This window comes from Colobus angolensis, unplaced genomic scaffold (genome assembly GCF_000951035.1).
Source record: "Colobus angolensis palliatus isolate OR3802 unplaced genomic scaffold, Cang.pa_1.0 Scaffold380, whole genome shotgun sequence".
NCBI classification, from domain to species: Eukaryota; Metazoa; Chordata; class Mammalia; order Primates; family Cercopithecidae; genus Colobus; species Colobus angolensis.
Genome location: NW_012117155.1, coordinates 1,363,354 through 1,374,634, shown reverse-complemented (window position 1 = coordinate 1,374,634; position 11,281 = coordinate 1,363,354). Strand labels below are relative to the sequence as shown.

The 11,281-nt window shown below is 41.6% G+C and overlaps 1 long non-coding RNA gene across 1 annotated transcript in view; it reads right to left on the bottom strand.

Annotated features, from left to right (window-relative positions):
• Positions 1–10,801, bottom strand: part of LOC105520508 — a 12,034-nt gene extending 1,233 nt beyond the window's left edge. The window contains exons 1-2 of the long non-coding RNA XR_001003144.1: positions 10,701–10,801; positions 4,504–4,766 (exon numbers count right to left, since the gene is read on the bottom strand). This is a non-coding gene — a long non-coding RNA (uncharacterized LOC105520508). The remainder of the gene's footprint in view (positions 1–4,503; positions 4,767–10,700) is intronic.
• Between the last annotated feature and the right edge of the window lie 480 nt (positions 10,802–11,281).

The following is an 11,281-nucleotide window of genomic DNA, read 5'->3' as shown; positions in this document are numbered from 1 at the left end:
GGGTATTGTCATGGAACAGCCTAACTGGAAATGATCCAAAATGGTCACGGTGAGTGTAATTCTATGTAGACAGATTTTTAGTGAATTCAATTTCATTATATTCTCCTGAAATCTCTCTACTTTGTACATAAGCAGATATTACATCTGTAACCCAAAATGTCATTTTTAAAAAAGATTAAAATATCAGTCTTCATATTTGTTTTTCTGTTTGAGTGAATACTAGCGAAATGAATTGTCTCCTACATATATAATCCACAGACTTTCAGTCAAAAGCCTTGCCTTAAAGTGTCCATTATCATGCATTCCCTTTCCATGACATAAGAGGCATGGAAATAAGAGGCGTGAAAAAACATGTTAAGGCAAATGCGAGTTTGACGTGGAACACCACACCAAAATTTACAGCACATTAACATTCCCACTAGTGAAGAGTCATTCATTAACTACATGCCTGATGAGACTGTCTGTGCTGGCCTAGGAATGAACTCCTGGGAAAGATCTAAGGAGCAAGGTCCCACTTTAAATTCAGAGAAGGCCCACTTTCTTTTCCATCCAGCATCCTGATCCCTGAAACAGTCACCAGAGAGACACCCTTTTGGATCCCCCCACTTTGTGAATGCTTCTAAAATGCCAATAGAGCCAGGTATGATGGCTGATGCCTCTAATCCCAGCATTTTGGGAGGCTGAGGAAGGAGGATTGTTTGAGCCCAGGAGTTTGGAGCCAGACTGGGAAATACAGCAAGACTCCATTTCTACAAAAAATTTTTAAAAACCCCAAATTTTAAAATGCCAATAGTCAGTAGAATTACCAACTAAACCATTCATTTAGGTTTTCCCCACAGTCTCTTTCACAACAGTGAAGTGACTCAAGATAACTGTGCCATTGCAGGGGCAGAGGGCACAACACACTCGTGTGTAACAGAGAGGAGTCACAGTTACCTTGTTTCACACCTACTTTTGACTAGGAAATAAGCCACTCTAGGTCACTATCACATTATTTGGTTAAGAAACATAGGTTTGGGGTAAAGCTTCTCTACGTATATCTCAGGTCTCAATTTTTCATTGGGTGGCAAATAACAATGACCCTCATCATCCAAGGATTTAAAGTAACTTAACGAAATACAGGGATAAATCAGAAGAGTGTGAATGTCACTGTGCTGGATAAAGGCTAGACATTTTAGTGCCTTTTCAAAAGGAAGTGTGGAATTTGACCTCGGGTGAGTGACTTCAGGTTCTCTGATGCCACCTTCTGAATGAAACTCGTGTCAAAAGAAAACTAGAGAAACCAAACCAGAAGTATCTACTGGGACTAAAGGTTAAAAGTCTCTTTGAGAACATTTGAGAACAGTGCATATTTCCATCTAGCACTCTTCTTCCGTCTGTCAAATGTCAAATGTCTTCACCTGAATTTCAATAAATTAATCACCACAGTTAAAAGAAATTACTTTACATAGGCAAAGAAAGAGAAGAGACCTCTCTGGCACTGCTAGTCAGTAGGCTCCCTCCAGGCTGCTCAGTTTACAGATGGTAGTGAGTCCTGATGGGTGCTGGGTGATGAGCCCTGTCAGCCTCTATGTAAGGTGTCCGAGCTGACCAGAACAGAATGTGGCTCAGAAAAAGGAAAAGCTTGGGGTCCTGGCTGCCTCTTACTTCACAGCAGGATTAATGAGGTGTGATTTCCAAGGAGATGCCTCAGTAATCCCCGAGGAAGCTTGCTGGCCCTGGGAAGGCAAACAAACATTTCAATGGCATTATGGCAAAGTCAGACAGATTGGACAGGGGTGGGGAAGCAGTGATAGGAAGGAAGTGAAACCAAGCACCCTCATGTTCTCCAATACATGGATTTAGGAAGTAAGATACTAATTCCTTAACTATCTCTTGTGTGCTAGACCCTTAACAAGGATGATCATACTTGATTCTCACAACATCCCTGAAACCATGGTATGAATTTCATTGTGCATATGAGGAAACTGAAGCTCAAAGATGATAGTGAGAAAGGGCCATGGGACTTTCAGACTCAGATACTACAAACTGGGAATGAGACATGATATGTGGTCCCAGCAATGTCTGCAAAGCAAAGAACTGGCCAACAGTGCCTGACTGGGTGAAGATTTGAAGGTGCATCAATGTATGCATTACTTTCATTGTTAGCCTATGTCTTCCTGGACTCCTGACAAATAAATGCCCTCCCCTTCATGGTGCAGGTATACTGGCAGAGTACCATTCTCCACCACCCACTTGGTCCACGAGTCCTATCTTTCTCCTTTTTTACAGATAGATATGGCCTTAAATTACCTTCAGATCCATGTTTTTACACCAGACATAAGGCACTTGAGTAGCACTCCCACAATCTCTTCATTCCTGGAGTTTATTTTTGACTGCCCAGTTCATCTTGCTGCTGACTGTTACTGCAAGAGTTTCCAAAGAGGATCAAAAGATCAAAACTTTGATGGCACAATATCAAGATCAGGTTTTGTTTTTTTTTTTGAAATCAGAGCAATTAAAATCAATGAATTTGTCTGTAAGCAGCACCCACAGTGAACACAGAAATACAAATAATGACTAAAAAGAGACGTCATTGCCTAGCAGGGTCTCTACCATGGAGTTAATAATCAGTGTCCATGGACTGACCCTAACATTGTTGGTAGTTACTAGCACAGAGATTCTGGAAACCGGTTTCAACACCATCATAAATGATGGTACACCTGACAGGAGACAGGTGGTGCCCTCCGCCCAACACCTATCACTTCATACAAGATAAAGTTGCCCTTACTTGTCTGGTTGTTCTGGACAGTTTGTTCTGATTCCACTCTCTCCATGTTACAGGCTCAGAGGCTGACCAGTCCTGGACTTTCCCACCACAGGTCCTGAAGGAGATAGGGGCTGTTTAAATCTACAAGGAGACTTGCCTGTGGGTGGACAACCCAGCACCACTGTAAGTATGTACTTGGAAATTCATATGGTAGGTGGCCGGGCTACTCATCCTCATTGCCTTATGTAGAAGTCCTTCTGAAAATACCTGGTGGGGACTGAGTACTCAATCATGTATCCTGTGCCAGATAGGCTGAATGAGTGACAGGTAACTTACACTGAGCCTCGGTGTAAGACTGAGACCGCATGAAGTATACCATAAGGACAATTAACACTGCTTTTCAGAGGCCTGACTGCCCCTGCCAAAGGATACCATAGGTCTTCTTGCTTTAAATAAACATCACAGGGAAATCATAAAATATTATGCCAAGACGCAATACCACTTTTTTTTTTTTTTTGCTAGAAGGGGAGTTTCAGAGGAGTCCTTTTATGTTGTTATTCTTCAGTGACAAGGCAACTGATTTATGCAAAACTATGGGTACCAAATCTTTGTGTTCTCCTCACTTTGTTACTGATTAGTGACACTCATATAACGTGCAATATTATGCATAATAAATTTCCAAATGGGCTTCAGGTCAGTATTCAGTATGTTAATGAATACTGGCACCGAAGACCATGAAATGTACATAATAGAACTGTATTTTTGGTGTGTTACTGTCAGTAATCAGTAACATAAGTTAGAAAATTTCTTAAACTAAAATGAATTTAACATCATTTAGAACAGTTTCATAAAGAATTCCTTATGCTAAATAATGTTATTATCATCTGACATTGAACATAGCTTTTTTTGTTTGTTTGTTTTTTAAGAGAAAACAATGGCAAAAATTGGACAGTTGCTAATATAATGTAAATTTGGGAGATTTGCTCTTATTTGGCAAGTACACTCCTAGGATACTATGGGCAATGGGTATGTAATAAAAGTTCCCTCATTCCACAAGGAGATATTGTTCAAGGTCCAGGGCTCTGCCTGAAAAGCCAAGATTAATGAGGCTAGTTAGCATCCTAATTTCTCAAATTTGCATTCCTGCCGGTAACAAATACACAGATAACACAAAATCCAAATACCAACAATCAATCTTACTGATTTGTAAATATAATATAGGTGGATTATACTTAGAGAACGTCCATGTTCACCAATATAGAAGTCATTAAATCATTTCAAGAAGCAATATACACATTTATAGTCAGTATCAAGAATTAACCAGCAAAAAGGTTAATAAGCAAACACAACCATCACCGTTATAAAAGGGAAATATTTGTGTTTTACTTCAAACCAAGTACCAGGTTACTCTCAGTGTTTACCATCCTCAGGTTTTAGAGCAAAACAAAGGTTTTCCTTTCATTTTTCTCTTACATACTAGATGTCATACAATGTAGGCATGAGTATAAGGAGGCAGGCATTCATTGTTCATTTCTTACTCCTATGTACTTGCACTTGAGGTATTAAGACACAGTCAGCCCGGATGGCTGAAGGGGTGGGGACAGTACATGATGGAATGGGGGAAGAGCAAATATGTATATCAAACAAGAAGTTATAAAATAAAACTGACAAGAATTGAATTCCAGTCAATTCTTGTCTTGACCAGCCTGGCTCTAAAAAAAAAAAAAAAAAAAAAAAAAAAAAAAAAAAGAAGCCTCCTCTTCCTGCCTCCTCAGAGGGCTTCTCCTGGAGAAGCTACCTGGTGTCTGTGTAGTGTTCAGAAACTGCAGGAGTGATTGCTTCTCCTCCTTTCTGACTGGCAGCCCTTGGGGTGCCAAGCATGAATCCAACCTGGAGTTCTCTTGCTGCAAGCTTCCCTGTTGTCCTGGTCACAACAGTCCACAGCTGTTCTAACATCGTGGAAGAAAAGGTCTTTTATACTTGAAAACTCATAGTGAGGAGAGCTTAAACTTTCTCCCTGTGCAGAAAAGAAAAAAGTGGATCCTATTTTTAAATGGATTTCCTCATAGAATCTTTCGATGTGTTAATTCCAGGTCTTGGTCTACAGTTTGAGAATAAAAATACCAACAAATCAGTGTCCCTTGTGAAGGACTTCTCTCAATCCCTGCCACACCTCTGTCTGTCCCTGTCTCTGTTGTCTCTCTCACATGTCTTCCCCACCCCCTCTGTGTTTTGTTTTGCTTGTTTTGTTTTGAGACAGGGTCTCTGTCACCCAGGTGGAGTGCATTGGCTCTGTCACAGCTCACTGCAGCCTCAACTCCCTGGGCTCAAGTGATCCTCCTGCCTCAGCCTCCCAAGTAGCTGGGACTACAGGTGTGTGCCACCACACCCAGCTAATTTTTTCTTTTTTCTTTTTTGTAAAGACAGGGTCTCACTATGTTGACTAAGATGGTTTCAAACTCCTGGGCTCCAGCAATCCTCCCATCTCGGCCTCCCAAAGCCCTGGAACTACAGGCCTGAGCCACTGTGCCTGGCTTCTGCTCTGTGTTGAACCCAATGTATTTCTGTCCATTCTATTCCATGTATTGTCCCCCTCCTCTCTGCCCCTACCATCCCTATCCACACTTTCAACATCTCCCACTAGTGCCATCAGCCTCCTAACAAGCATTCATCTCTGTGGTTTTATATGGATTTTTTTTTTTTAAGTCTATCCTCTTCACTGTCTTGGCTTGTTATTATGTTGGTCAGTAGCTCCTTATTACCTACAGTACAGGGTCCAAACATCTTAACATGACATAAGCAACACCTGTCTACTCGTTTCTTTCTGCCTCCTGCAGATACTCTTTTCACAGCTGAAGCACTCTATTCAAAGGATCTCAAATGCTGAATTGCAGTCTCTAGTTGTTGCAATTATGTCCTTTGCTCTTCTTTCTAGATGAGCTCCTATTCAGCCTTCAAGGCCCAGATTAGAAACTTTGGAACTTTGAGAAACACATTAGGCTTCTGGGATTGTGTTGCTATTGTAATACTATATTGCTTATCTATTTCAACATAATGAATTGCATAAACATTTAGTGGCTTAAAACAACAAACATTTATTAGCTCACAGTTTCTGTAGGTCAGGAATCTGGGAGTGGTTTACCTGGTGGTGCTGGCTTACAGTATCCCATGAGGTTTTAAGTGGAATAACAGCAGAAACTGCAGTCATCTAAAGGCTTGACTGGTACTAGAGGATCCACTTCTAAGTTCACTAATGTGGCTTAGCAAGAGAACTCAGTTCCTTGCTTGGCTGTTGGCTGGAAGCAAGTCCCTTACCAATTGGGACTTTTCTCATGACAGGGCAGTCATCTTCCCCAGAGAGAGTGACCCAAGAGAGACAGGCAGGAACCATCATGTCTTTCAGGACCTAGATTTGGAAGTGCCATGTCGTCACTTTTACCATGTTCGACTGGTCCAACAAACAATGCGGTGGGAGATCACATGGTGTGAATACCAAGAGGCCAGGATCATCACTCAAAATTCACAAGACCCAGGCTCAAATTTTGGTTCCATCACTTATTTGCTGGCAGACCACAGGTAAGTTATTTAACCTCTCTGAGCCCTGATTTCCACATCTGTAAAATCTGAATGATAGGATTGACCTGACGGGGTTGATGTTGAACCTAAAAGCATGATTTACATTAAGCACTTGGCAGGTAGTGAGTATTTAACAAATGCTAACCATTACTATGTTGATAACAGTTCACAGACTCCCTGGGCCAGTGGCCCCAGGGGTGCTCCCACAGCCCTATAATGTTCTTATCTTACATTACTCTCCACCTGGGTACTCAATCTTAGATTCACAAGTGTTTAGACCTTCAAATATATGGCCTCTATGTCCATCTCCTTCATGAACTGTTTTTTTGTGCACAATCTCAGACTTCCCTAACAATATTAAGCTTCAATCCCATTCCTCCAGATCCCAAAGCTGTGAATGAGATCATATTTGCATCCTTAAATTAACACTCCAAGTTTAGCTTGTTTGTTAACTCCATCCCACGTGTGGTCATCTGCTTCAGACCTTGGGGCCTCATCCCCATTGGAATTGTTTTTGTGTCATTTTCATTCATTTGTCAGCTGTGAGTGGTTGCTCCTTGTTAGGGCCTAGGCTCGGTGCCGGTGATGCCGAGATAAAGAAAACAGGGACATAGCCCTTTAGAATCCTAGTGTTGCTTCATATCATCATTTTTGTATTTTCTCTCTATGTGTCTTAACTTTGCTTGAAATGCAGTTTTATTACTAACAACCACCAATTCTTGAGTACTAGCTTCATGTCAGAGTATGTTCATGTCATACCTCTGCCATTCCTGCAAAGTAGGTATTACCTTTCTCACCATCCCTTCTCCATCTTGGAAACATAAGGCTCCTTATTTATTACAGAGATTTCTGACTCTGGATCTTTCAAAAATGACAAGTTGCCAATGTAAATATTGTTTAAATTTAGTTTTATCCCTAGAATGTGATCACCTTACTGCAGATTCGCACATCACTCTCAGTCATGTCCCTGGTCCCAGGGAGACATGCAGGCCAGTCTGCAGGTGTTTGTCCAAAGGGTGACAGGGCCCCTTCAGATGTCTGGTTTCCACATTAACTGTGCAGCCAGTCATTCACTCCTGGCTCCAGTCCACTTTCCAACAAAGAAGAAATGAGCATATTAATTGAAACCCTAACCCCTTCAGTTTTCTACTTAGGACTTCAAAGTTACCAGGAAGTCCTTCCAGATCTCATCTGCCTGAATAATTCTTTCACAGATTGGTCCCCACCCCTACCCATGTCCACTCCCTGCCTTCCTTTGCTCTACTCTGTGCTCTAGGAGCCTGGCCCCTCTGAAGCATCACCACAGCTTTTTTGTCCGCTGGTTCCCTTTGGGTTCAGACAAAGGGAGGCACTGGCTAGAGATCAAAGGGCAGCAGGAGAAGGAGATTGAGGTATTTCTTCTTTCCTGATTCCTCTCTGCTTCCGTACCATGTCTCAGGCAATATTTGTGTCCCTGGTAGCCATAGCTCCTGCCAGGGTTGGTGGGAGGGAGGTACCTCCTCTGAGTCTCTAGCTCTTACTTGGCCCAGAAACAATCTTTCTTCCCCTTGTCCTTTCATGCCTAGGGGTGCTAATGCCTTCCAGATGATGCAAATTATGCCCTATACTAGGCTATTGTCTCAGTTCCATGAAATTGCAAAATACATTATTGACCATCATGGTTTTCTTAACACTACTTCTGATTAAGGAACACATTTCACAGCAAAATAAGTGAGGCAGTGGGTCTCACCCATACCCATGGGATCTGCTATCTTAATCTTGTAAGAAGCAGTGGGCCAGATAGAATGGTGGAATGGAACAGCCCGCTGAAGACCTATTCGTGGCACCAGCTGAGAGACAATGCTGTGAAAATTTAGGGTGCTGTTTTACAGGATGCAGTATACACTTTGAATCAGCATATGATATATGTTGCTGTTTTACCCATAGACAAAATGCAGAGGTCCAAGTATCAAGGGGTAAAAGCAGAAATGGCTCCTCTCACTTATTGACCTAATAACTCATTTATAGAACTTTGTTCTGATGTCTTGGTGGTCTGAGTACCCAAAGGAAGAATGCTTCCACCAGGGGACACAACCCATTCAACTGAAACATTATGGCCTCCTCAGGCCACTAAATTAAAAGGCAAAGAAGGAAGTTATTCTACCTGCTGGGGTGGTTAGTTTTGATTACCAAGGAGAAATTGGATTGCTGTCATACAAGGAGGGCATGGAGGACTGTCTGGAACCCAGGGGATGCTTAGGGATGCCTGTTAGTACTTCCATGTCCAATAGTAATACTTAATGGAAAAACAGGCAGAATCCAAAAGACCCCAACCCTGTAGAAGTGAAAGCTGTGACCATTCTGCCAGGTAAAGAATCCACATCAGCTGATGTCCTGGCAGAGGACAAAGGAAGGAAATGTGGAAAGAGTAGTGGAGGAAGGAAGTTATAAATATCAACTTTGCTGGTGATCAGTTACAGAAACAAGGACTGTTAAAAACTATGCATGGTTTTTTCCTTACGTGTTATTTACACACGTATTATTACACACATACTCATGTCTTCTCTTTATTTCTTCCTTTCCTTATGATTTACAATTATTTATGATAAATATTTATTTATCGTACAATTATTTATGATTTACAATTTATTTACGCATTGGTGGTGGTTAACTTAACTTTAACATATAGTCTTTAGTAGAGCGAAACACCAAAGGCCAAATGAAGAAAGTGTGGAGGAAGATGGGGATGGTCAACTGGGTTAAAAGTGCTTTCTTCATTTCCACACCTGCTGAGGGGCTCAAGAATCCCCTTGTCTGGGAAGCTCTTTTGACATCCTTTGACCAGCAACTTTACTAGCCAGGCAAAGCTACCATTGACTGAGGACTTTCTTAAATATTTCACAGGCATAATTCCATTCAGCAGAAGACTCTTCAATTTCTCTGTGAGATAGGAATTGTGACTCCAATTTGCACATTCGAGAGCTGAGGTTTACAGTATTGAAGACACACACTCAAGTTTACTATCTGTGGAGCTATTTGATCTAAACCAGGTCTGTATGAGTCAATGTCCTGTTTTTCATTGCCTCATACTTGATTTGTTTCTTATTTTTCACTAAGGTAAATACTACTGATATAAACATTGTATACAAAATTAAAATTTAGCCTCTAGATCACAGAACATTCAGATGCGACTTTAATTAAATGTTCAGACAAGACTGATAATCACATCACCCAGAGACAGATACTGTGACTGTCATCTGGAAATGAACACAATTACTTTTCGGATTTTGTGTCTTTTGTCTTTTTTTCTCTGTATTGCCCAGGCTGGTCTCGAACTCCTTACCTCAAGCAATCCTCCCCGCTTGGCCTCCCAAAGTGCTGGGATTACAGGCATGAGGCACTGCATCTGGCCTAAAATAAATAAATAAGTGAAAAACAGTGACTGATTTATTAAACATTACCTTTTTCTCTGGAAAACTCAGTTACATGGATTTGACAAGGTTACCGACTTTCAATGTATGGCTAAAATTGGTGGTAGATTAATTTATGGACATTCTAGTAACAAAATAGAATTTAATAATCTGTCTCATCTTCTAAGTATTTCTGACATTTTGTTGTTGTTGATCATTAGTCCCTGCTACAAATAACCGCAGACTTCCTAGTTAAGATGATGTCAGGACTCTCAGACTAGGAAGAAAAGCCACATTTTGGGTTGTAAATGAAAATTTAACAGAGAATAAGATATTTGAAAGAGAAAATCATTGTTTTGAGAAAGGAACAAAGAAGCCAGACAAGATATAAACTTTACCAAATGTTCAAAAAATTCATTTAATATTAGGCTTCATAATACATGAAGTTTCTTTTCTTTTGGCTGCCAACTTATCTTTCTAATTGCAATTCTGGATTGATAGCAAAAATATTTAATATTCTCTGAGGAAATACCCAACTCAGGTGAGACAAGGGCAGAGCAATGAAACAGAAGAAAACTGTGGAAAACCAGGGAAACTGTATTAGTCCCTTTTCACACTGCTATAAAGGACTACCTGAGGGCCAGTCATGTCAGCTTAAGCCTGTAATCCCAGTACTTTGGGAGGCCGAGGCAGGTGGACCACCTGAGGTCAGGAGTTGGAGACCAGCCTGGCCAAACTGGTGAAACCCCATCTCTACTAAAAATACAAAAATTAGCTGGGCATGGTGGCGGGCACCTGTAATCCCAGCTCCTTGGGAGGCTGAGGCAGGAGAATCACTTGAACTCAGAAGGCGGAGGTTGCAGTAAGCTGAGATCGTGCCACTGCACTCCAGCCTGGGCAACAGAGTGAGACTCCGTCTCAAAAAAAAAAAAAACAACTACCCGATACGGGGTAGTTTATAAAGAAAGGAGGTTTAATTAACTCACAGTTCCGCATGGTTGGGGAGGCCTCAGGAAACTTACAATCATGGCAGAGGGTGAAAGGGAACCAAGCAGTTTCTTCACAATGCAGCAGGAGAGAGAGAGAGTGAGGTAGGAAGTGCAACACTTTTAAGCCATCAGATCTCATGAGAACGCACTCACCGTCATGAGAACAGCGTGGGGCAAACTGCACCATGATTGGGTAGGGACGCAGAGCCAAACCATATCAGAGACGATCCAGGAGTGGCCATAAGGTCGGCTCAGCCCTGATGTACTCTGGAAATCCTGGGATCAATGTGCCCATAGAGGGCTGTGTGACAGGGAGGAGGGACCCTAGAGGGTCACGATACAACCTGGAGGCAATGAGATCAAATTCCTGGTCCTGCTAAGCCCCCAAATCATAATAGCTTACATGCTTTCAGGTCTTTTTGAACTGTGCTTTTTAACATCTCAAAACCTTTTTACATACATCACCTCATTTAAGCCTGATACAGACTAGTGCACTAGGTGAGGGCTGGTTCTTCTCTATCTAGGTGAGGAAAGTGACAGTCGGGAAGAGAAAGGACAAAACCACTGCATGTTAAGGT